This window comes from Scyliorhinus torazame, chromosome 21 (assembly GCF_047496885.1).
Source record: "Scyliorhinus torazame isolate Kashiwa2021f chromosome 21, sScyTor2.1, whole genome shotgun sequence".
Taxonomy (NCBI): Eukaryota; Metazoa; Chordata; class Chondrichthyes; order Carcharhiniformes; family Scyliorhinidae; genus Scyliorhinus; species Scyliorhinus torazame.
The window spans coordinates 114611260-114634030 of record NC_092727.1 but is presented as its reverse complement, the minus strand read 5'-3'; the positions used below and the strand labels follow the sequence as shown (position 1 = coordinate 114634030).

Genomic DNA, 22771 nt, shown 5'->3' with positions numbered 1-22771 from the left:
ACACGTGACGTCCAGCCCTCTGCAGCCCCAATCAAATGGCAAGGCGGAAAAGGGCGTTCACATAGTCAAGCGACTCCTCTGCAAGGCTGCTGATGCCGGTTCGGATTTCTGCTTAGCCCTGCTGGCCTATCGCTCGGCCCCACTAGCCATTGGCCTCTCACCAGCCCAGATATTGATGGGTCGCGCCCTCAGGACCACTGTGCCATCCATTCTGGTCCCTACGCCCAACTATGCTCCAGTACTGCAACGGATGCGACAGCAGCGTGCTCAGCAGCAGGTGGCACATGGCATTCGGGCAACTGATCTTCCTGCCCTAGCGCCTGGAGACAACGTCCGCATCCACCTACCAGATGGTGGCTGGTCGGCAACTGCCGAAGTTCTCCGACGCGTGGCTCCCCGCTCGTTCCTGGTTCGCATGCCTGATGGCTCCATTCGCAGGCGCAATCACCGGGCTCTTCGCCTGCTTCCGCGCTCGCTACGTGATCATACACCGGTGCCACGCCCTCCTGTTGTTCCTGATGTCGATTTCGTGGAGCTTCCTGCCACCATGCCCATTCCTCTGTCGCCTGTGGCCAGGCCCATTCCTCAGTCGGTGGATCCTGACCCACCCTTGAGGCGGTCAACCCGAATTAGTCGCCCACCTACTAGGCTGGACTTATGAGCCTGTTTGAACATTGGACTCACTAACGTATTATGCCACAATGTTAATATATGTTTCTCTTTCTGTCGTTGAGTTCGTTTTGATGCTTGATGTTTACACTTGTTTTGTTGATGGTACAACCTCGTTGCTATGTTGCACCTGACACCTTCCTATGTATATGGTTTAGCCTCATGTACACGTTGTAGATATTGCGCGCGCACACATTCTGCTGCACTCAGTACACATCTATATTTATTACCACATTTATTCTTGTAAAAAAAGGAGGATGGCATGATATTCAGATTAACATCATGGTGCAAACATACATACAGACTGATGGACAGATCAACGGACCAATCAATACACACACAACATCACAGCCAATCACAGGCAAGAACATACACACTATAAAACGGGGAACACGACACTTCCCGCTCATTCCAGCAGGAGACAGCTCAAGAGCACAGAGCTCACAGCAAGCCACTCAGACATTCACCATGTGCTGAGTGCTTCTCCAAGATAGTGTTAGGGCTAGGTCCACAGGTTAGAGGGTAGTGAACGAACCACAGTAACCAGTTTACACATGTTAATATTGTTAGTAATAAAACCGAGTTGTACCATCCGCAACCGTGTTGGTTCGTCTATGTGGCAGAGCACCCAACACAACAAGGAAGTCTTCTTGCTCATTGAATTTTGTTGCCATGGGATTTGTGTCATGTGTGCGGTCTTGGTTAAACATTGCATTCCTCAAAAAAACTCAATTCAGCAATTCCATAATGTGCTCAAGTCTGCACTTGGTTATATGACTCAGGTCCAATCAATGGAGCCAAATTGGCACTTAAAATAAATAGGTGAAGATGCTTTTCAATAAAGAAATCAGTTTTAAAATAAACACTATTATTCAGAAAGAGAAAGACAGGTCACCAAATAAGAACTAAATGCACTAAAGGAATTGGGATGGTCAAATATAGTTATTTAATTTTCATTATGTATTTTTATCCACTACATAAACCAAGTTAGAGCATAGTGTACAACAGCAGGTACAAGAAGCCAGTTGGTACAACCTGTATGAAAGACAAGAAAATGACAGCAAAAAGTACCTTTGGATGAAAAATGAATATATATTGAAGTTGAGAGAGCTGTTCCATATCACTGCTCTATATTAACATTATAAAAATGCCTTTAAGTGTTTTCCACTGTGCAATGAGAAATGAAACTTGTTGAATTTTCGTTGTCTTGAGTAAAAGCAAAATCATACAGTCTCAAGAGTTGCTTTTTTTGAAATCAGTTTGGTTCCTTAATCTACCTGTTTTTTACTCCAACATCTGGAAATGGCATATCTACTGAAGCCATCTATCCTTTATAATAATTTCCTAATCTTTCAACTTTACTTTGATTGTGAGTGAGCAACAATTTGCAGAAGCACGTCTTTTTTAAAATTTAGATTATCCAATTCCTTTTTTCCAATTAAGGGGTAATTTAGCGTGGCCAATTAACTTATGCTCATCTTTGGATTGTGGGGGCAAAACCCATGCAAACATGGGGAGAATGTGCAAACGCCACACGGACAGTGACCCAGAGCCGGGATTGAACCTGGGACCTAGGCGCCGTGAGCACTAACCACTGCGCCACTGCTGCCCTCAGAAGCACGTCTTTAACTGAATATTATAAAATAACACTTTGCCACATCGAACCTGGCACCGACTTTTTCGAAGAACGATCTGTTTAGTCTCACTGCCCTGTTCTTTCCCCCTTTCCCTGTAAAATTCTCCCCTTCAAGCATTGTCCAATTCGCTTTTGAAATCTACTCGCCAATCTCTATCCATCACTATATTCAATAGTGCATCCCAAAACCAAATAGCTTATTGCGTAAAAATGTTCTTGTTAAAAATCATGTTCAATCAATCACCGTTACAGGGTTTTCCAAACGGTCGTGACATTAGCTTTAGGAGTCATGATCTCGGAGTTCTCAATGGCTGCTATTAAATCTGACGTAGATTGGAAATGAATTGATCTGTGATTGCAAAGTGACTTTACACCTTTTTCTCGGCACTCAGCCCAAATTATTTGCCATTTTCTCCCCTTGTCTCTTGAAATGAAATGAAAATGAAATGAAATGAAAATCGCTTATTGTCACAAGTAGGTTTCAAATGAAGTTACTGTGAAAAGCCCCTAGTCGCCACATTCCACGCCTGTTCGGGGAGGCTGTTACGGGAAGATGTTTTCTGAACTACTTCTTTGAGCATCAGTATTTTTTCTGCATGACATCTTGTTCCATGGTGAGCAAAGATGCTATGTGCTAATTCATTTTGTGTGCGGGTCTGTTTTTAATTTTGTTTTTTAGCCCTGTCCTGTGTCTGTTTTTAGATTTATCTTAAAAGAGTTCTGCTCTGGGTTCCGAGGAAAGGAGTTGTGTTTCTCAGACTGACTTCTGAAAGCTTCTCTCCAAGAACTTTGTGAATAAATCTGTAAGCCACGAAGTGGCATTTGACCTAATTTTGCTCAATTGAAATTTTAGAAGTAGACGGGTAAGTAAGCTCAAAAATATTTCTTTCTTTAAAAACTTTTAAAACTGTTAATTGAAAAGCTGTTTTTTCCTTGGATGTTAATGGGGTTAACTCTGTGTTAATAGTTTGTTTTAATACAAAAATCCACATTTGTCAGTGGAATCATTCCTGAGAGTGAAGAATCCTTTCCTCACAGTTTACAAATTGCAATATTGTTGGGGTTTCTCATCCAGTTTCCTAATACAAAGTGGGTGTCGGGTCCTATAACAAAGGTCCCTTTAAATCTTCACATTTTTGTCTAGTTCTAGGCAAGGCCTGATTTCTGCTGCAAAATTGTTAAAAGGCATGTGTTTTAGTCAAACTTGGTTTACAAAATGTGCAACTGATAAGACTTACTGAGAACTGCTTTGTGTAGGTAGGCCAGATTTCAAATAAACAATTGCAGAGTTCCACAGTGATTGCGTCAAGCATACTGGATCAGACTTCCTAATTACAGCCAAACATTACAAAAAAGTACACTGCCAGCTAAAAAAAAAAAAAGGATATCTGTACCTTTAAATCCACAATTTCTATTATGGTATTAAAAGCATGTACGTAAACCATATTCTTCCACTGCAGGAAGAAAATTAATACACATTAGGTGAGGGAACCACCACCCTACCTCCAACAATTCTCGTACCTTCTACATTTTCACTCGGGGGTCACAGGGAGTCTGGGGCATTAAAATGGGATCACACGGATAAAAGGTTTTGGAAACACCGACCCCAAATCTGTGTACTCTAGTTATCGACCCACCGGCCGTTGGAAACAGTTTCTCTTTACTTACTCTATCTAAATCCTTCATGATTTTAAACACCTCAACCAAATCTCTCCTCAATCTTTCTGCTCCATAAAGAAAAACTTCAGCTACTCCAGCCTAAACCTTATTGCAACCCCTCATCCTTGGAACTATTCCAGTAAATCTAGCAAACTTTTACTTAAGCCTTCATGTCCTAGCTGAAGTATGGTACCCAGAACTGATCACAATACTCCAGCTGAGGCCAAACCAGCACTTAATCACATTTTGTGCACGGTGTGTCAATATATACAGCCCACGATTCCATAAGAGTTATAAACTGCTCTGTAGGGCCGCTAATATTTCAATGGTGAGTAAGTGGATGGGAGAGGAGGAGGGAGCGGCGTGGAAGAGATTAGAGAGGGCGTCCTGTAGGGGGACTAGCCTACAGGCTATGGTGACAGCCCCATTGCCGTTCTCACCGAGGAACTACACCACAAGCCCGGTGGTGGTGGCTACACTGAAGATTTGGGGACAGTGGAGACGGCATAGGGGAAAGACTGGAGCCTTGGGGGGGTCCCCGATAAGAAACAACCATAGGTTTGCCCCGGGGGGAATGGATGGGGGATATGGAATGTGGCAAAGAGCAGGAATAACGCAACTGAAAGATCTGTTTGTGGATGGGAAGTTCGCGAGTCTGGGAGCGCTGACCGAGAAATATGGGTTGCCCCAAGGGAATGCATTCAGGTATATGCAACTGAGGGCTTTTGCGAGGCAACAGGTGAGGGAATTCCCGCAGCTCCCGACACAAGAGGTGCAGGACAGAGTCATCTCAAAGACATGGGTGGGGGATGGTAAGGTGTCAGATATATATAGGGAAATGAGGGACGAAGGGGAGACTATGGTAGATGAACTAAAAGGGAAATGGGAAGAAGAGCTGGGGGAGGAGATCGAGGAGGGGCTGTGGGCAGATGCCCTAAGCAGGGTAAACTCGTCGTCCTCGTGTGTCAGGCTAAGCCTGATTCAGTTTAAGGTATTACACAGGGCACATATGACTGGAGCACGGCTCAGTAAATTTTTTGGGGTGGAGGATAGGTGTGCGAGGTGCTCGAGAAGCCCAGCGAATCATACCCATATGTTTTGGTCATGCCCGGCACTACAGGGGTTTTGGATGGGGGTGACAAAGGTGCTTTCAAAAGTAGTAGGAGTCCGGGTCGAACCAAGCTGGGGGTTGGCTATATTTGGGGTTGCACAAGAGCCGGGAGTGCAGGAGGCGAGAGAGGCCGATGTTTTGGCCTTTGCGTCCCTAGTAGCCCGGCGCAGGATATTGCTAATGTGGAAAGAAGCCAAGCCCCCGGGGGTGGAGACCTGGATAAATGACATGGCGGGGTTTATAAAGCTAGAGCGGATTAAGTTCGTCCTAAGGGGGTCAGCTCAAGGGTTCACCAGGCGGTGGCAACCGTTCGTCGAATACCTCGCAGAAAGGTAGACGGAATGGGAAAAAGAAGGCAGCAGCCCAGGATCGGGGGGGGGGGGGGGGGGAGGAACCAGAAGGACTCTCAGGGTTGTTAATATATACTGTATAGTATGTATAGGTCGTTGCTACAGATAATTATATATTGGACTGTTAAATTATATTTTTGGAGAGTATTACTTGTGACAAGGCAGTTGCCAATTAGGGCTAGTTTTCATTTTTGTTATTTATTATTTATTCATTTTTTGTTTATAAAATAGGTCATTGTTATTTGTGTTGTTATAATATTGTGTAAAGGATGCACAATGTACTGTGTTGGTTGACCAAAAATTTTCAATAAAATATTTAATTAAAAAAAATAAACTGCTCTGTAGCCTGTCCAGCCACCAAGATTCTTGCGCAAACATCCCAGATCTCTCTGTTCCTTCAAACCTTTGAAATCTGTACCACTTACCTTGCAATGTCTCTCCTTATTCTTTATATCAAAATGTACAGCAGACCCTCTCAAGTTTCTGCTTTGTATTTCATCTACAGGTATTCCATCAATTCACGTCCTCTTGGAATCTACCAACTACTTGCTAACTTTCTCACCGTTTACTAGTGCCAAGTTTCCGGTCATCGGCAATTTTCAAAACTGTACCCCATACCTTCAAGTCATTAATGTTTATCACAAACAGCAATGTTCCTAGTACTGAACCCTGGAAAACACCACTGAGTTTCCCTCCAGTCTAAAAAGACCGCACCACAACTTTGTTGTCTATCCCTTAGATTTCTGTTTTTTGGCCAATTTTGTATCTGTGCTGTTAATGCCCCTTTTAATCAATCCCATAGACTTGAATATGGCTAACAAACCTAATAGGTGATACTTTATCAAATGTCTTTTGAAAAGTCCACATAGACAAATCAATACCTTACTTGATTTCTTGGTGATTCTCTTAGATTGATAGCCTCTAGTTTTGCCCTTCCTGACATGGGAATTCTATCAAAACATTTCACTGTTTTGAAGACCTCTAATAGGTCATCTCTAAAGCATTCTCTTTCCAAAAGAGACCCAGCCTGTTCATCCTTTCCTGACAAGTATAACCTCGCATTTCTGGTAATATTGTGAATATTCTTACACGCTCACAGAATCTTTAAATGTGGAGAAGGTGGTCCATTGAGCCTGCATAGACTATTCCCCTGCCTTATCCCCACAACGTTGCACTCTTTTTTTTTTTCAGATAGCAATTAAATTTCCCTTTGAATAACTCAATTGAAAGTGCCTCCACCACCCTCAGGAAATTTGTTCTGAACTTTTCTGTTTTCTCTGTGCTAGAGGATGATGACCCCAAACCAGCATGTGTCCTCAAACCAGGTGTCCCAACATTAGGCACAGCTATTACTTAATAAAAAGAAATGCCTTGTTTTCTGTGTGAATTAATCTATTATGCTATGTATTTTTCTGTTTTGAGTGTTGAGCCATCCTTTGTCTAGTTCTATTATCTCACAAATCACCCTCTAGGTGCCCTCTAGGGCAGCACAGTAGCATAGGGGTTAGCACTATGGCTTCACAGCACCAGGGTCCCAGGTTCGATTCCTGGCTTGGGTCACTGTCTGTGTGGCGTCTGCACGTTCTCAGTGTGTCTGCGTGGGTTTCCTCCGGGTGCTCTGGTTTCCTCCCACAAGTCCCGAAATGTGCACTATTAGGTAATTTGGACATTCTCAATTCTCCCTCTGTGTACCCGAACAGGTGCCGTAGTGTGACGACTAGGGGCTTTTCACAGTAACTTCATTGCAGTGTTAATGTAAGCCTACTTGCGATAATAAAGATTAATTAGGTGAAAACACTTTTCCTCATCACTTTTATTCCTTTTGCCAATTGTTTTTATCTTATGCCCTCTATTTCTTGATGCTCTCTCGAGACAGAATAGTTTCTTCCCATTTAACCTGTCCACACACAGGATCTTGAATACCTCTGACAAGTCTCCTCTTAGCCTTCTTTTCTCCAAGGAAAACGTCCCAACCTCTCCAATCAACCCTAATAGCTGCAGTGCTCCTATATCCGTTGCCTGACATAGTGACCAGAACTGAACACAGTACTTACTGCCAGTATGGTCTAACCATACGTTTAGCACAACTATTCTATTTTTCAGTTGTATCCCTCTGGAACGAACTCCTAATGCTTGGTTTGCCTTTTTAAAAGGCTTACTACACCACCACTCTTTGTGGCTTGTGTATTTATACTGCCAAATCCTTTTGCTTCTCTACTTCATTTACATTCTTATTTTCCAAGTAACATGACCTTATTTTCTTGCCAAAATGTAATACCTCACACTACCCATGTTGAAACTCATTTGCCAATTACATGCTCATGCAGCAAAAATTTTGTTTTTTAAAGGCTGCCAGGGTGATGTGATTTTTCAAGTCTAAACTGGGACACTTTCAAAACCCTTGGGAAGACATGGCTCTGTGATGATTGACAGAAGATGGACCACAAGATATAGGAGCAGAATTAGGCCATTGAGTCTGCTCCACGAGTTTGCTGACCATTGGCAGGAGTCTCACGGAAAGATAGTTGAAGGTTATATGATGGTATCTCAGAATATGTCCGGCCAAATTTGTCAAAACTATTAAGGCAAATATTTCTTATGTATTGTTTCATGGGATATGGACATCACTGGCCAGGCCAGCATTTGTTGTCCATCCCTAATTACCCTCGAACTGGAGCACTTGCTAATTTCAGAGGGCAATTAAGAATCAACCACATGGCTGTGGATCAGGAGTCGTGTGTAGGCCAGAACAAGTCAGGAGGGTCAATTTCCTCGCTTAAAAGACATTCATGAAACACGGGCTTTTACAACAATGATAGTTTCATGGTCACAATTACTAAAACTATTTTTTTATTATTCATTCAAGGGGTATGGGCCTCACTGACTTAGCCAACATTTATTGACCATTCCTAAATACACCCAAAAAGGTGGTGGTGAACTGCCTTCTTGAACTGCTACAGTCCATGTGGTGTAGGTACAACTGCTGTGCTATCAGTGAGGAAGTTCCACAATTTTGACCCAGTGACAACGAAGGAACGGCAATGTACCACCAAGTCAGGATGATGAGTTGGCTTGAAGGTGAAATTCCAGGCAGTGGTGCTCCCATGTATCTACTGCCCTTGTCCTAGATGGTCGTGGTTATGGGTTTGGAATGTGTTTCCGACAGAACCACATAGATGCTCCTGCAGTTCATAGAGCAGTATGTACTATGAACTACGGCTGCAACTGCTCATTGATGGTGGAGGGAGTGAATTGGATGGGGTGCCATTCTGGCTTTGTCCTGGACGGTGTCAAGCTTCCTCAATGTTGTTGGCGCTGCACTCATCCAGGAAGGGGGCAGTTCATCAAATATTCTTTCAGTTATAGCTTTCAATTCCAGATTTTTGTTTTAATTGAATTTGAATTCCACCAATTGCCATGGTGAGATTTGAACCCATGCCTCCAGAGCATTTGCCTGGGACTCTGAATTACTAGCCCAGTGACATTGCCACTATGCCATCTCCCCATAATCAGTTATGAAGAGTTCTGTCTCAATGACATTTCTGACTCACTTTCTTATAAGAGCTGAACCACGGTTTTGTTCGGCTCAAGACCCCATTCATAATCCTTTAGTCCACTCTAACTTTATAGTGCAATGCACAATGGTTAGACCAGTCTCTATTTAAAAGCCACATTTACAACTGGCACGTACGGGTGAGGGCCAGTGTACAAAGCTGTGTAAATATATCATTTTGCCATGTATATATCTTGCTCTGCGCGATTTCTCGGTTTTTTTTGTTACGGGGGGGGGGGGTTATTGTTTGTAAGGGAGAAAAATTGTGTTAAAAAACTTTAATAAATATATTTTTTTTTTTAAAAGCCACATTTACTTTAATTTGCACTATGGGTTTATAACAATGAGATCTTTCAACCAGAAGCTTGATCTTAAACAGCAAACACAACTAAGGTGAAGGAAATTTTGTTGCAAGCAGGAAAACATTGCAATTTGTAATGACGAGTTTGGTTATATGCGCCACAGCTCAACCAAACTTGTCTGCTACCTTCCTATATACCAATATATGCAGTCCAGCTACCTCTTCAAAGTGCGATTGAAAATATCTGATGAGATAAAGCTAAAATGAATATTTGGCAACTTATGATTGCAAAGAGTTTCATAGATTTCATAGAATTTACAATGCAGAAGGAGGCCATTCGGCCCATCGAGTCTGCACCGGCTCTTGGAAAGAGCACCCTACCCAAACCCACACTTCCACCCTATCCCCATAACCTAGTAACCCTACCCAACACTAAGGGCAATTTTGGACACTGAGGGCAATTTAGCATGGTCAATCCACCTAACCTGCACATCTTTGGACAGTGGGAGGAAACCGGAGCACCCGGATTAAACCCACGCACACACAGGGACAACGTGCAGACTCCGCACAGACAGTGACCCAAGCCGGGAATCAAACCTGGGACCCTGGAGCTGTGTAGCAATTGTGCTAACCACTATGCTACTGTGCTGCCCAACAGTTGTACCTCTGTTTTTGTTGCAGAGGATAAAAATTGGAAAGAATGAACAAACATTGGTGCGATGAAAATGTGAAATCCTCCTCTTCCACAAAGTGATCGAGGCAGATTGTATTGATGTATTTATCCAGTTTCCTCTTAAATGCAAAGGAAGAAAGGAATATATGGGTCTGTCAATAGGCTGAGATGAATGAATGCAGGAGCTGCTCATATGGACTATAAATAATATTGCAGGTCCATCTCTGCGGTAATTTCTGTATAATTTTGTGTTGCTTTTCCTGTTGAAATAGCAAGTGTTTTGGTGGTAACAGAAAAAAAGAACAGACAGTTGCACCTTGATCATAGGTCTTTCCTACTGCATGAACAGAGACAAATCATGCGCCTGCTAAAAGGTTACATCAGGCAAACTCTAGTCAGCCCTTTTGATTAGTCAAATGGAACACAACACTGTGGTAACATGGTTCAGTGAAAAGGAAACCCCAACCCTCCCAAAAGGAATTGCTGTTAGCACTGAAATTCCTTTACGGGATCAAGTAATCCAATTGCATATAGCAATTAAAAAGTGTGCACTTCATGTTTCTGCAACATGTTATTACACAATTATTATTGCAGATTTCCAGAATTTACATTCTGCCATCCAATTCATTTAGTCTCACTTTCGGATTTCATAATGGTGCAACATTTTGAGCATTCTCGTTAATCCAGTGAACCATTGTCACTAGTTAAAAGAGCTCTCAATATCAACAAAAAAAAATTTGTGGGAGGGGACAGGACGGCATGGTGGCAACAGTAGTTAGCACTGCTGCCTCAGCGCCAGGGACCCATGTTCAGTTCTGGTCTTGGGTGACTGTGTGGAGTTTGAACTTTGTCCCTGTGACTGCGTGGGTTTCCTCGGAGTGCTCCGGTTTCCTCCCACAGTCCAAAGATGTGCAGGCTAGGTTAAATGACCATGTTAAATTGTCCGTTAATGTGCAAAGGTTAAGTGGGGTTATTGGATTGCAGGAGGGGATAGGTAGGTGCTCTTTTAGAGGGTCGGTGCAGACTCGATGGGCCGAATGGCCTCTTGCTGCACTGTAGGAATTCTATAATTTGGAAGGGGATGGTGGGGCAGCGATCTATTAAACCATATTGTAGTAGCTTTGTAGTACATCTTGACAGTCAAAGGGACTTCCATGGGTTTTCCTGGTGTTACCCGTTTAATAATCACATAATTCCCTTTAACAAAGGTAAAAATGAAATACTTGCCCAGAGGAAATGGAGAAACCTGATGGAACAAATTTAGTGTCGCGACTCTTTTAGCAAAAATGGTTAATTATAAAACCAGACACTCAAGAACACCAATTTATTTTAATCCTGAAGAATTACTTGGATGTTCTTTTTACTGTTTATTTTATAAATTTATATGAAACTGTGGGGTCTTACATTCTAAATTCATGACAACCAGCATACACTCAGTGTTATTTCTAGGAAATGACCAGCAAAATGAGAAAATCAGCAAGTTTTGTTTTTTTAATCCAGAGTAAATTCACCTCATCTGAAAATATCTTTCAAAACAAAATGAGGATACGCTATTTGAAAAATTCTATACTCTGTTGAGTTACTATATTGATAAATATTCAAATTCAGGCAGAAATAAAGTTCACAAGATAATTAAAGACCTATATTACATTTCTCATTCCACACAACTCCAAAAAACAACTGCACTTTAAAAACAGGTCTTTGGCAATATTATTCTAAAGAGATTGAACTGAGAACTTTTTAAAAATATAATTATCTTGTTCATGAACAAATTTATAATCCATGTTTTAAAAAATATCAAACGTGCTACAAATCTACCTGTTCAACTGTCAATTTATATCACTTCATATTACAATGTACCATCAATTATTACATCACACACTTTTCTAAAGTTTGAAAATAAAGATGCAACACAAATCTAACCACAGCCTCCACACTGCAACATATCAGTTTAACAAATAAAATTGATTGTTTTTTTAATACCAAATACAAAGGACATAGGAATCTGAGACAAGAACTTTGCTTACCTACTAGTACACACAGATCAGTCTTCTGTACACGTTTTGCACAAGACAAAGCACTACAGTGACCTATAAAAACCTCTGCAATTTTCTATGTGGATAATTATACTACAGCTGAATGCATGTTCTAATATAAACAAGGAGAATGATAAAGACAATCTGCTCTAGTGCCTGTGAGGAAAGCCTAATCTCTGATAAGAGTGTAGAACAAAACACTGCAAATTCATCAATCTGACAAGCACAAGATAAACCTCCATAAATACAGATTAATGGTAGCCACAATATACCCCTGACTGTGTTTAGAATCATAGAATTTACAGTGCAGGAGGACATTCAGCCCATCGAGTCTGCACCAGCCCTTGGAAAGAGCATCCTTTTAAACACACACCACCAACCTATCCCCATAAAGCAGTAACCCCACCTAACCTTTTTGGACACTACGGGCAATTTAACATGACCAATCCACCTAATGAATAGGTATCTGTTCATTTCTAAACCCGTTGTTGACCAAGGTAACAAGAATTCTCAGTCAGGTATATACATAGAATTTACAGTGCAGAAGGAGGCCATTCGGCCCATCGAGACTGCACCGGCTCTTGGAAAGAGCACCCTACCCAAGGTCAACACCTCCACCCTATTCCCATAACCCAGTAACCCCACCCAACACTAAGGGCAATTCTGGACACTAAGGGCAATTTATCATGGCCAATCCACCTAACCTGCACATCTTTGGACTGTGGGAGGAAACCGGAGCACCCGGAGGAAACCCACGCACACACGGGGAGGATGTGCAGACTCCACACAGACAGTGACCCAAGCCGGAATCAAACCTGGGACCCTGGAGCTGTGAAGCAATTCTGCTATCCACAATGCTACCGTGCTGCCCCAGCTTATGTCACATTCTATTTGCATTACATAATGAAAACTTATATAGATTTGCTCTGGCAGTGCAAATAGTCAAACTACAACTTAGCCAGTGTCTTAAAATCAGACCATATTAGAAATCTGTCTGGCCAAATGCATTTGGGCTGAAAGACAGAACTTGCGGGGCTGGTTTAGCACACTGGGCTAAATAGCTGGCTTTTAAAGCAGACCAAGGCAGACCAGCAGTGTGGGTTCAATTCCCATACCAGCCTCCCCGAACAGGCGCCGGAATGTGGAGACTAGGGGCTTTTCACAGTAACTTCGTTTGAAGCCTACTTGTAACAATAAGCGATTTTCTTTTTTTTTTCATAACACCATGATGAGCATGCCTACACCAGATTAAATAAATTAGCTCACTATCACATTCTTAAGGGTAATTAGGAATGGGTTATAAATACTAACATGGGTTCTCCATTCAGTAATTCTGGGCAGCATACAGAAGCTGAGCGAGAATAAACAGGACTCTTAATTAGTACTAATTTAAAACTTGTGCACATCAGGCGTACCAAATGCAACTCAGCCCACCTGGTAACCATAGCACATGTTGTACCGCAATTGCAATTGTCCCCATAACAAATTGGCAACACATCTGCGATACACCAAGCTTAAATAGTAAAGTAGAAACTCACTCAGAACTGGAAATTAACTGGCAGACCAGAGCCCATTTCTGCAATCTCACACGGCCTCAACAGCCCCAACAGACCAATCCCAAGAAATTAAGAGTAAGCCAACTCCGAACACAGCTACAAACGGATGTATTTTCTTCCGTCTGATTGAACATCACAACATCTCGAAGAAGACAATGAACCATTTGCAAGGTCCCGTTCAATGGAGTCAAAGTCCTCAAAATTCAAAAGCAGCCAAACTTCAGGGATAGCTCTAAACTATACTAAACTTTAAAAATGTACTCCTTCTAGAGTGTACTCAACTATCTTAATCTTATTTTCCTACAAGTACTCTACAGAACTAAAAGTATGTGCAACTATGCCTTCCTGAACTAAAAAAAACTAGCCACCATCTGTTGAGACAAGTGAAATTTAGAACCAAATCGAAAGAAAAATATTAACTTCTATTTTTTCACATTTGTACTACAAGCAGAAACATAACAAAAAGTTTGCACTTTTTGCAAAAATCCTTCACTTCAGTTTCACCAGCAACTCAAAGAAAATCTTCAAAATAACACATATGAAGTTAGTTAATATTGCTTGCTGGTGCAAGTTTGAAAAATGCTGCATGCATCACTTTCAAAGCCAAAACAATGAGATGATTATTTTACAGTTCATCCTCCAAACCAAAAATCTCCTGAAAACATAGAATTTTTAATCTGAATTATAAGCTTCCTAGAGATCATGCATGTTGAAGAATTAAAATGAATCTTCTCTCCCCCCACAGATCCCTACCATCAGTTTACTGACCTCATTGAGCTGTTTTACACCAATCCAATAGTTAAGTCTCTGTAATACTTCAACAGTCTGCCAGGCTATCCATCTGTGCCATTGAACAATGACAGCAATACGCTAGGTACGAAATATTCCCTGTTCAATAGACAAAATTATTGAATTTGAAAATTTAACAAATGGTATGCAAACACCATCAGAAAGACAAATAAATTATTTTTGAAAATCTGCTTTGTGAAGGTACATAGAGTAACAATGAATTTTCAAATTGTAGCATTTAACTATAACCACTGCACACATGAAGCTGAAACAAACGCAAGATAATTATACACACTATAATAGCATTGTAACTGCGCTTCATTCATATTGTATAACACTCCAAATTATATGGTTGGCAGTTTACTTGTACATGCATAGTTACGAATTGATCCAGAGACATGAAATGACACAATCCAAAATAAAGCAATTTCTCTGTGAAATATTTTGCTTCACATGAATCTTGAAAGTCTGCTAACTAAAATACTCTATTCCATTGGTAGAGGATGACCTGCGTTGTAACACTCTAAACGAATATCGGAAAGTATAAAATGAGTGAAAAAAAAACAGTTAGCCCCAAATGCTACCTCATAAAATTATAGAATCACAACAGTGCAGGAGGGGGCCATTCAATCCATCAAGTCTGCACCAAACCGACCTCAGCCCACACCCTCACCCTATACAAGCATCATGACTTAGTGCCATTCACCCGAATGAGCAGGTTCTTCCCGGAGGTGGAGGACAAATGTGAGCGGTACCAGAGGGGCCCGGCGAACCACACCCACATGTTTTGGGCTAGTCCCAAACTTGCTGGGTTCTGGGCAGCCTTTTCCGAGGCAATGTCCAGGGTTGTGGGGGCGAGGGTAAAGCCATGCTCAATAGTGGCAATCTTCGGGTATCGGAGCAGCCAGAGTTACACATGGGGAAGAGGGCCAACGCCATCGACTGAGAATCCTGCTCAGCTGGCGATCGGCAGCACCACCCACGGCTGCAGACTGGCTTGCTGACCTCTTGGAATTTCTCCACTTGGAGAAGATTAATTACGCTATCCGAGGGTTAGAAGAAGGCTTCCTGGATACTTGGGAGCAGTTTGTCGGTCTATTCCAAAACCTGTTCGAGGCCAGCAACGAGGAGTAAGTGAATAAGAATTTTTTTTAAAACACCAAGAGAGATGTGGTACCAAAAGACTGCGCAACACGAGGGGTGGGGAAAGGAAGGTGGGAAAACCACGAGAGATTTTTTGGGGGGGGGGCTTTTTTTTGCTTTCCACTCTGTCCGGAAAATAAAAGATAAGCACAGCCAAAGCCGGGGAAGGTGGAGGAACCATAGGCCGATCCGGAGGGCAACAAAATGCACAGAGGGTCAGTTAAACAAAGGACAAAATAAACCTCTCTGTATAATAAAGGAAATTAGCACAGGTGAGAAAAATGGGATGTGTATATATACAACTGTTTATAAATATGAGAAATGCCAATAAAAAGATTTTTTTTTTTTAAACAATGACTTAGTGCCATTCCCATGCTTTTTCCCCAAACCCCTATATATTATTTCTATTCAAGTAATCATCTAATGCCCTCTTGAACGACTGAACATGCCTCCACCCAGTAGCCCCACCTCACCTTTTTGGCAATGAGGGCAATTTCTCATGGCCAATCCACCTAGTCTGCACATCTTTGGACTGTAGGAAGAAACCGGAGCACCCAGAGGAAACCCACACAGACAAGGGGTGAATGTGCACACTCCGAATCGAACCCGGGTCCCTGGCGATGTGAGGCAGCAGTGATAACCACTGTGCTGCCAAGGCAATGTAACTTCATGAGCTTCCCAAACTTGGGTAATGTTAACTATTGAAAATAGCGAAATGTGGTCAATTTCAGACAATCTCAACTTCAATTCTTAAAGAAATCAGATAAGCTTCAAGAAGTCACAATTGATCACAAGGCATTACTAGGTGAGCTGGTTTAACTTGTATCTCTCCCCCTCAATATAGTCATGATGTGGAGATGCCGGCGTTGGGCTGGGGTGAGCACAGTAAGAAGTCTTACAACACCAGGTTAAAGTCCAACAGGTTTGTTTTAAACACTAGCTTTCGGAGCACTGCTCCTTCCTCAGGTGAATGAAGAGGTATGTTCCAGGAATATATATAGACAAATTCAAAGATGCAAGACACGGAGCAGGGCATTGCACTGCTCCGAAAGCTAGTGTTTAAAACAAACCTGCTGGACTTTAACCTGGTGTTGTAAGACTTCTTACTGTCCTCACTATAGTGTCATGAAATGCTCATTGAAGCATTGTCAAGTCCCTTGTTGTAAGAATATTCACTTGAAACTTCTGATGACATGCTTCAAAGAAAGAAGCTAACCAATACTTTGAACACCCAAGTACTCATTGCATGCCTGCTAGTGCCATCATGGTCATTTCAAATATCTTATCAGAACCCACTGTATTTCATAATTCTATAATCCAGAACAGATGCCCAATAGTATTGTCATTTTAAATTGTGAGACCCACAGGAATGTTAAATCAATAGTAGATACATTCTGTAGTACAAAGATCAAAGACATGATTATATTTAACCCTTCACATCGTTTCTTACTCATTGATCAGCATCCAGTGTTTCTTTTCAACCAAGATCCTTTGAAATATTTTCCTTAAGTCAGTATCCTAGTGATTTACTGAGGACGGTCTGCTTATTAAATCAACAGAGACTACTTTGCTCTCCACATTGAAGTGGTTTTCAACCATACAATGTGCGCGGCTATGTTTTCCGGTCACCTCTGCAAAATGTTTATATTGCAAGCAGAATTAGGAGTCAAGAGAGCAACTAAAAAATCAGCAATTTTTGTGGTGTGTTGTAATGACTGCAAAGTTGTATTTTCATCAGAAATTTGGAAGGGCAGGTATGTCACCAACAGCTTAATGGGATATTGCACACAATTAGGACGCAGGGAAAAAAGCTCTAATTTGTTTTCGGACAAAAGCACCACAATTTCAATGTTTCTTGTAACAACCCAGGGAGCATTTTAAAAAAATCAGAAGGTAGCCAAATTAAATCTTACAAAATGTATATGCATATGCAACTCAAAAGCCTCCCAGTTACAGGATGACATTTTCCTTGCATTTTTGATTATTGTTGGCTTTGTCTTTATCGAACTGTACGTTACCACATTCTATCACAATTACAACATACGAACTAAAAGGCGACCATTTGGATCCTCGAACATGCTCCACCATTCAATAAGATCATGGCTGATCGGTTTGTCTTTCTAATTCCATTTTTGTAACATCTATTTCTGCTGGTGTATTAAGTTTCTTTTCTTTCCCTTCCTGCCATTCTCAATCTCTCATTTTCCATATTACTATTTTCTTCTCCTGCTTTAACTCTACTCCATGATTTGCAACTTCCACCCAAGCTCAGTTCAGTTTCCCATTTATTCCTTTGTTCTCGTTTTTAAATTTGCCAACAGCTCATCCAAAAAACATCTCTGATGATTTAATATAAGTGTTAGCCTAGATTACATGCTCAAGTTCTAGAACATGGTTTTCCAAAGTGCAGGTCACGACCTACGGGTGGGTCGCATGCAGGTGTCAGAAGGGTCGCGGTCTACATTTTTGCCAGTACGGGAAGTGTGGGGGTTTCTACATGGACACACAGTCCTATCCCTCTAACAACCAAGCGAGAGTGAGCAAGAAAGAGATGGAGAAAATATCAAAGCAAAGGATAGTTGCTGAGCTCACTAACTTATCCGTGTGCAATGAATGTCTTGTGCTGGCTGTGCGCCGCCTCGCCCGCTGCCCATAGCCCACTCCCGACTTGTTGCAACTGCTCAGTGTTGACAATCAGTTGCTGTCACCATAATCAATTCACCTGGTGATTTATTTTGACCTAAAGTACTGGCCCCTCAGCATTTTGAACAATACCAGAAGCAGAACCAAGAAATACTTAGTGATATAGGGTCCCAAATCTGCAACCTCCACCTCGCATAATGATAATGGTGGCCAGTAACTTCATTGAAGCCTACTTGTGACAATATGCGATTATTATTATTATTATTATTATTATGTACATGGTAACTTGAAGGTTGTCCTCTAAATCTCACATTCATTCCTAGATCTAATTTTGGAATAGAGGCAGGAAGGATACTGTTTTGAGCACTGAAATAGGAAGGCAAGAGATTCTGCATTTTAAAAAAGTATTCATTTGTAAATATTTCATAACCTTTAATGAGTTTTTTGATATTGGAGTGTGCAGTTTTACAACCTTCACAAAAGAAATGCTCCTTTGGCTTCTCACAATTGTTAGGGATGTGGAAATGCACAGATCTCCTCCAGTTTTATTTGATTACCGTTGGAAATCATGGGAAATTTTGCAGAACTTTCCCTACAGAGATTAACTTTAAGTGGGATCCATCATAGAGTAGTGTTTCTGGATGTTCCTTCATAGCAGTTTTTGTACTCGTAATAACATCAGGTTAATACACCAGGACCTACTACAAAGTGATAATGAACAGGAAAACTAGATGATTTTGTTTCCATCCCTTGCCTGGGGCAAGAAGGTTTTTGTGTCCCAAAACTGCCTTGGCTCAGGATAGACTGGGCAAGCGAATGTAGTGTGGTCTCGGAGGTTGGCCAGTTGGCAAAAGTGGGTCCTGGGAAAAAAAATTGAAAAACACTTCACTGGGTGAGTTGCTCATTTGGAGAGCTGATGCAGGCACAATGGGCCGATTGGCCTCCTTCTGTACTGTACTGTGATTCCATGGGTAGATGCCAGTGTTGTCGCTGGAATGACACAGCTTGGCTGGGGTCACATCTAGTTCTGAAGCACAAGCTTTCTAGAGCCAGGATGTTGTCAGTGACCTGAGCCTTCGTTCTGTCCAGTGTGCTCAGCTGTTTCTTACTATGTAGATTGAATTTATTGGTGTCTTGGATGCTGGGAAGCTCAGGCGAAGGCCGCGATGCATTATCCACTCAGCAGTTCTAGCTGCGTGGTTACAACTGCTTCAGTCTTGTCTATTTATTAATGCATTGGGCTCGACCAAAAGTTCAAAATTCACACACACACACACACACACACACACAGGAGACAGTGGTGGTAATGAAATTAAATATTGTACCACTTTGCCAATTTCTAATTATTCTCAGAATCCAATTGCACAATAGCATCCCATCTGATTGCACTTGTCTTATCAGGTGCACTGAAGACCACCATTCATGCATCACAAGGCTCAATTTGTTCTTTGGAATAATGGTCTTATTATCCTGATATTAGAGTATAGATAGATGCTGTACATTATGGCTGTAGAGTTAGTGTACAAAATTAACTGCCAAATGTAGTCTTATTTTCAAGTAACCTTATAAAGGAAAACTCAAAAGGAAAGCGCACAACACTTTCAAACCAGATCCATGAGAACAGGGATGCAACACCGCTTTGCCAAGAATAGCACAATGGGAGGACTTAAAAACTGTCCCTATCCATAGAAGAGCATACATGCTCTCAATAAAATACATGCTTCCTGTCAGAGATATGGAAGGGCTTGACAGAAGTTAATCAGGAGAGCACATTACCTTGGTAAGGAACCCCCCAAAACCAAAAAGGTTTCAAGACTGTGCTATTGTAATATTAAAAATTATGACATCTGTGGTCAGTATATCGAACTCTTCCACCTTCCAAGACAAAATTATTCCAAATCGTATTTCTAATCATGAAAAATGCGAAGAGATTCAAGGGGTGAGGGTACATTGGCATAGCGATAATGCTGCTGGGCTAATAATCCAGTAGTCTGGGCTAATAAGAGTATCTCCAGAACGGAGCCAAGTTCAAATCCCATTATGGCAACTGGGGGAATTTGAATTTATGAATTGAACAAAAGGCTTTAGGATAAGGTATTGTTTTGGGGTGTATTTGAGGTAAGTGGGAGAGGGGGATTTAGTATTAGTTTGCTGTGTGTCTTTTAGATTTTCCTTTGACGTGTCATCTGACTTGGCTAGGTGGATCTTCTTACTTTATCTTTTCAGTGTCTCTCTTTGGGAATGGCTCACTCCAGATTAAGGGGTAGCAGAACACCTCCAATCCGTTTGGCTACCTGGAATGTTGGGGTTTGAATGGCCCAGTAAAACCAGAGGGACCCATCTTAAGGTCTGAAACTCCGATGTTGTTTTCTTGCCGGAAACCCACTTGCGTGTCAAGGATCAGACCAGGTTACACATGGGCTTAGTTGGGCAGGTATTTCACTCCAGTTTACTGGCAGGCCCAGGGGTCTGGCAATTTTAATTAATAAGAGTTCAGTTCCCCTCCTCCCAGATTATAGATGACCCCAATGGTCGATATTTTATTGTTTGTGGCTCCCTGTTGAACACTCCAATAGTCATGGTCAATGTTTATGCCCCAAATTGGGATGACACAATTTTAATCGGGGATTAGGGGGGGTAGAACCCTGGCACTTTTTGCATCCAAATGACAGGGAATGTTCTTCTTTTTTTTTTTTAAAACAAACATGTCCATCATGCATATTCCCACATTGATCTTTTAAAATTTTGGTTCTCCTCCCTTCAGTAGTGGCTGCTGAGTATTCAACAATTGTTATTTCTGACAACGCCCCACATTTTGATGATATATTGCTGGAGTCTGGCCCTGCCCAACAGCTACTCTGGAGATTAGATACTACTCGGCAGGCAGATAAAAAAAATGCTGAACTTCTGTCTATTTCCATAGATTATTATATTAAATTAAACAAGTCCGACTCAATCTCTCCCTCCAAGCTATGGGAGGTTGTAAGGCTGTCCTTAGGTGTGTGTGTGTGTGTTTGGGGGGGGGGGGTGATTTCTTATAGATTGTGCATGCTGAGAATGGCAAAGTTGGAACAGCCAGATGCTGGTGGTCACAAAAGATGTGCTGTTAGGCGATTTGGACGTTCTCCCCCAGTGTACTCGAACAGGCGCTGTAGTGTGTGGACTAGGGGATTTTCACAGTAACTTCATTCAAGTGTAATAATAATCTTTATTAGTGTCACAAGTAGGCTTACAATGACACTGCAATGTTCAGGTACACTGAGGGAGAATTCAGAATGTCCTATTTACCCAACAAGCAATCCTTTCGGAACTTGTGGGAGGAAACCGGAGCACGCGGAGGAAACCCAGGCGGACATAGGAAGAACGTACAGATTCTGCACGGACAGTGGCCCAAGCCGGGAATCGAACCCGGGTCCCTGGCGCTGTGAAGCAACAGTGCTAACCACTGTATTACCATGCTTAATGTAAGGCTACTTGTGACACTAATAAAAAAATTATTATATTATTAAATAAGGGCAGGAAACAGGATTGCCCCCTTTCCCCACTTTTGTTTGCCTTGGCTATAGATCCACTGTCTATAACATCATGGGCCTCTAATCAATGGAGGGGTATTTGTCGTGATAGGGATCACTTTATGCAGATGATCCACTTCTATATATTATTGATCCAACTCCCTCCACAGACAGCATAATGAAGTTGCTAATAGCGTTGGCTATAAATTAAATCTGGGCAAGAGTGAATGTTTTCCAGTTAACCCCTCGGTAAGCGAGCCCAATTAGGCGCGTTACCTTTCCGCCTCTCTAATACAAGTTTCCGCTATTTGGGGGTCTGGTGGTCCATAATTGGGCCTCACTTCCCAAGTTAAATTACTTTCATGTCTGCGTGGGTCTCACCTGCACATCCAAAGATGTGCAGGGTAGGTTGATTGGCCATGCTAAATTGCCCCCTCAAAACAAAAATAAATTGGGTACTTTAAATTTATTTTTAAAAATAATAAATTACTTGAGCCTGGTCAAGAATGTTAAAGCGGATCTGCAGAGGTGGAGCAACCTTCTCCATCTCTAGCGGGCAGGATCCAAACAATTAAATTGAGTGAGATTCTATTTGAGGCCAAATGGAGGCTCGCTCCTGCGCTACTTCTACTCTCCTTGCCATAATTACTACACCAATGCCCTTTTCTCCCACTAGATTTTCCTCCAAGCCAGTGGTGGTCTCCTCTCTTAGGATTTAGAAACAGTTTCCGCAGCACTTTAAGCTCCTTTCCTTATCTTCACTAGCCTGTATTTGTAACAATCACCGTTTCTTACCTTCTAGATTAAACCCATCATTTAAATCTTGAAAAGCATTTTGGAGACCTATCTGTAGAGGGAAGGTTTGCCAGTTTTAGAGGGCTGACTGACAAACTTCAGCTACTCAACTCTAGCCTTTTTTGTTATTTATTGTGGCGTTTCTCGTAAGGTTTTCCTCTCCTTTCCTTTGGCTCCCCCTTTCTCTTTGCTGAAGAGGGTTCTATCCTTGGCTCCGCCTGGCGAGGGAGCTATTTCTGACCTATATGGCTATATGCTCTCCTCAGATGCTGCCCCACTGAACAGGGGGAGGGTCAGATGGGAGAGTGAGCTGGATTCTGTACTTAGTGTGGTTTGGACGGAGAC

At 41.9% G+C, this 22771-nt stretch overlaps 1 protein-coding gene across 4 annotated transcripts in view; it reads right to left on the bottom strand.

Moving 5' to 3' along the window:
- LOC140398533 (signal transducer and activator of transcription 5B-like) overlaps positions 1-22771 on the bottom strand; it is a 190263-nt gene that overhangs the window by 103484 nt on the left and 64008 nt on the right. For all 4 annotated transcript variants that reach the window (XM_072487310.1, XM_072487312.1, XM_072487309.1 and 1 more), the window contains exon 2: positions 14313-14432. The gene's annotated coding sequence lies outside the window, so the exon portion shown is untranslated. The remainder of the gene's footprint in view (positions 1-14312; positions 14433-22771) is intronic.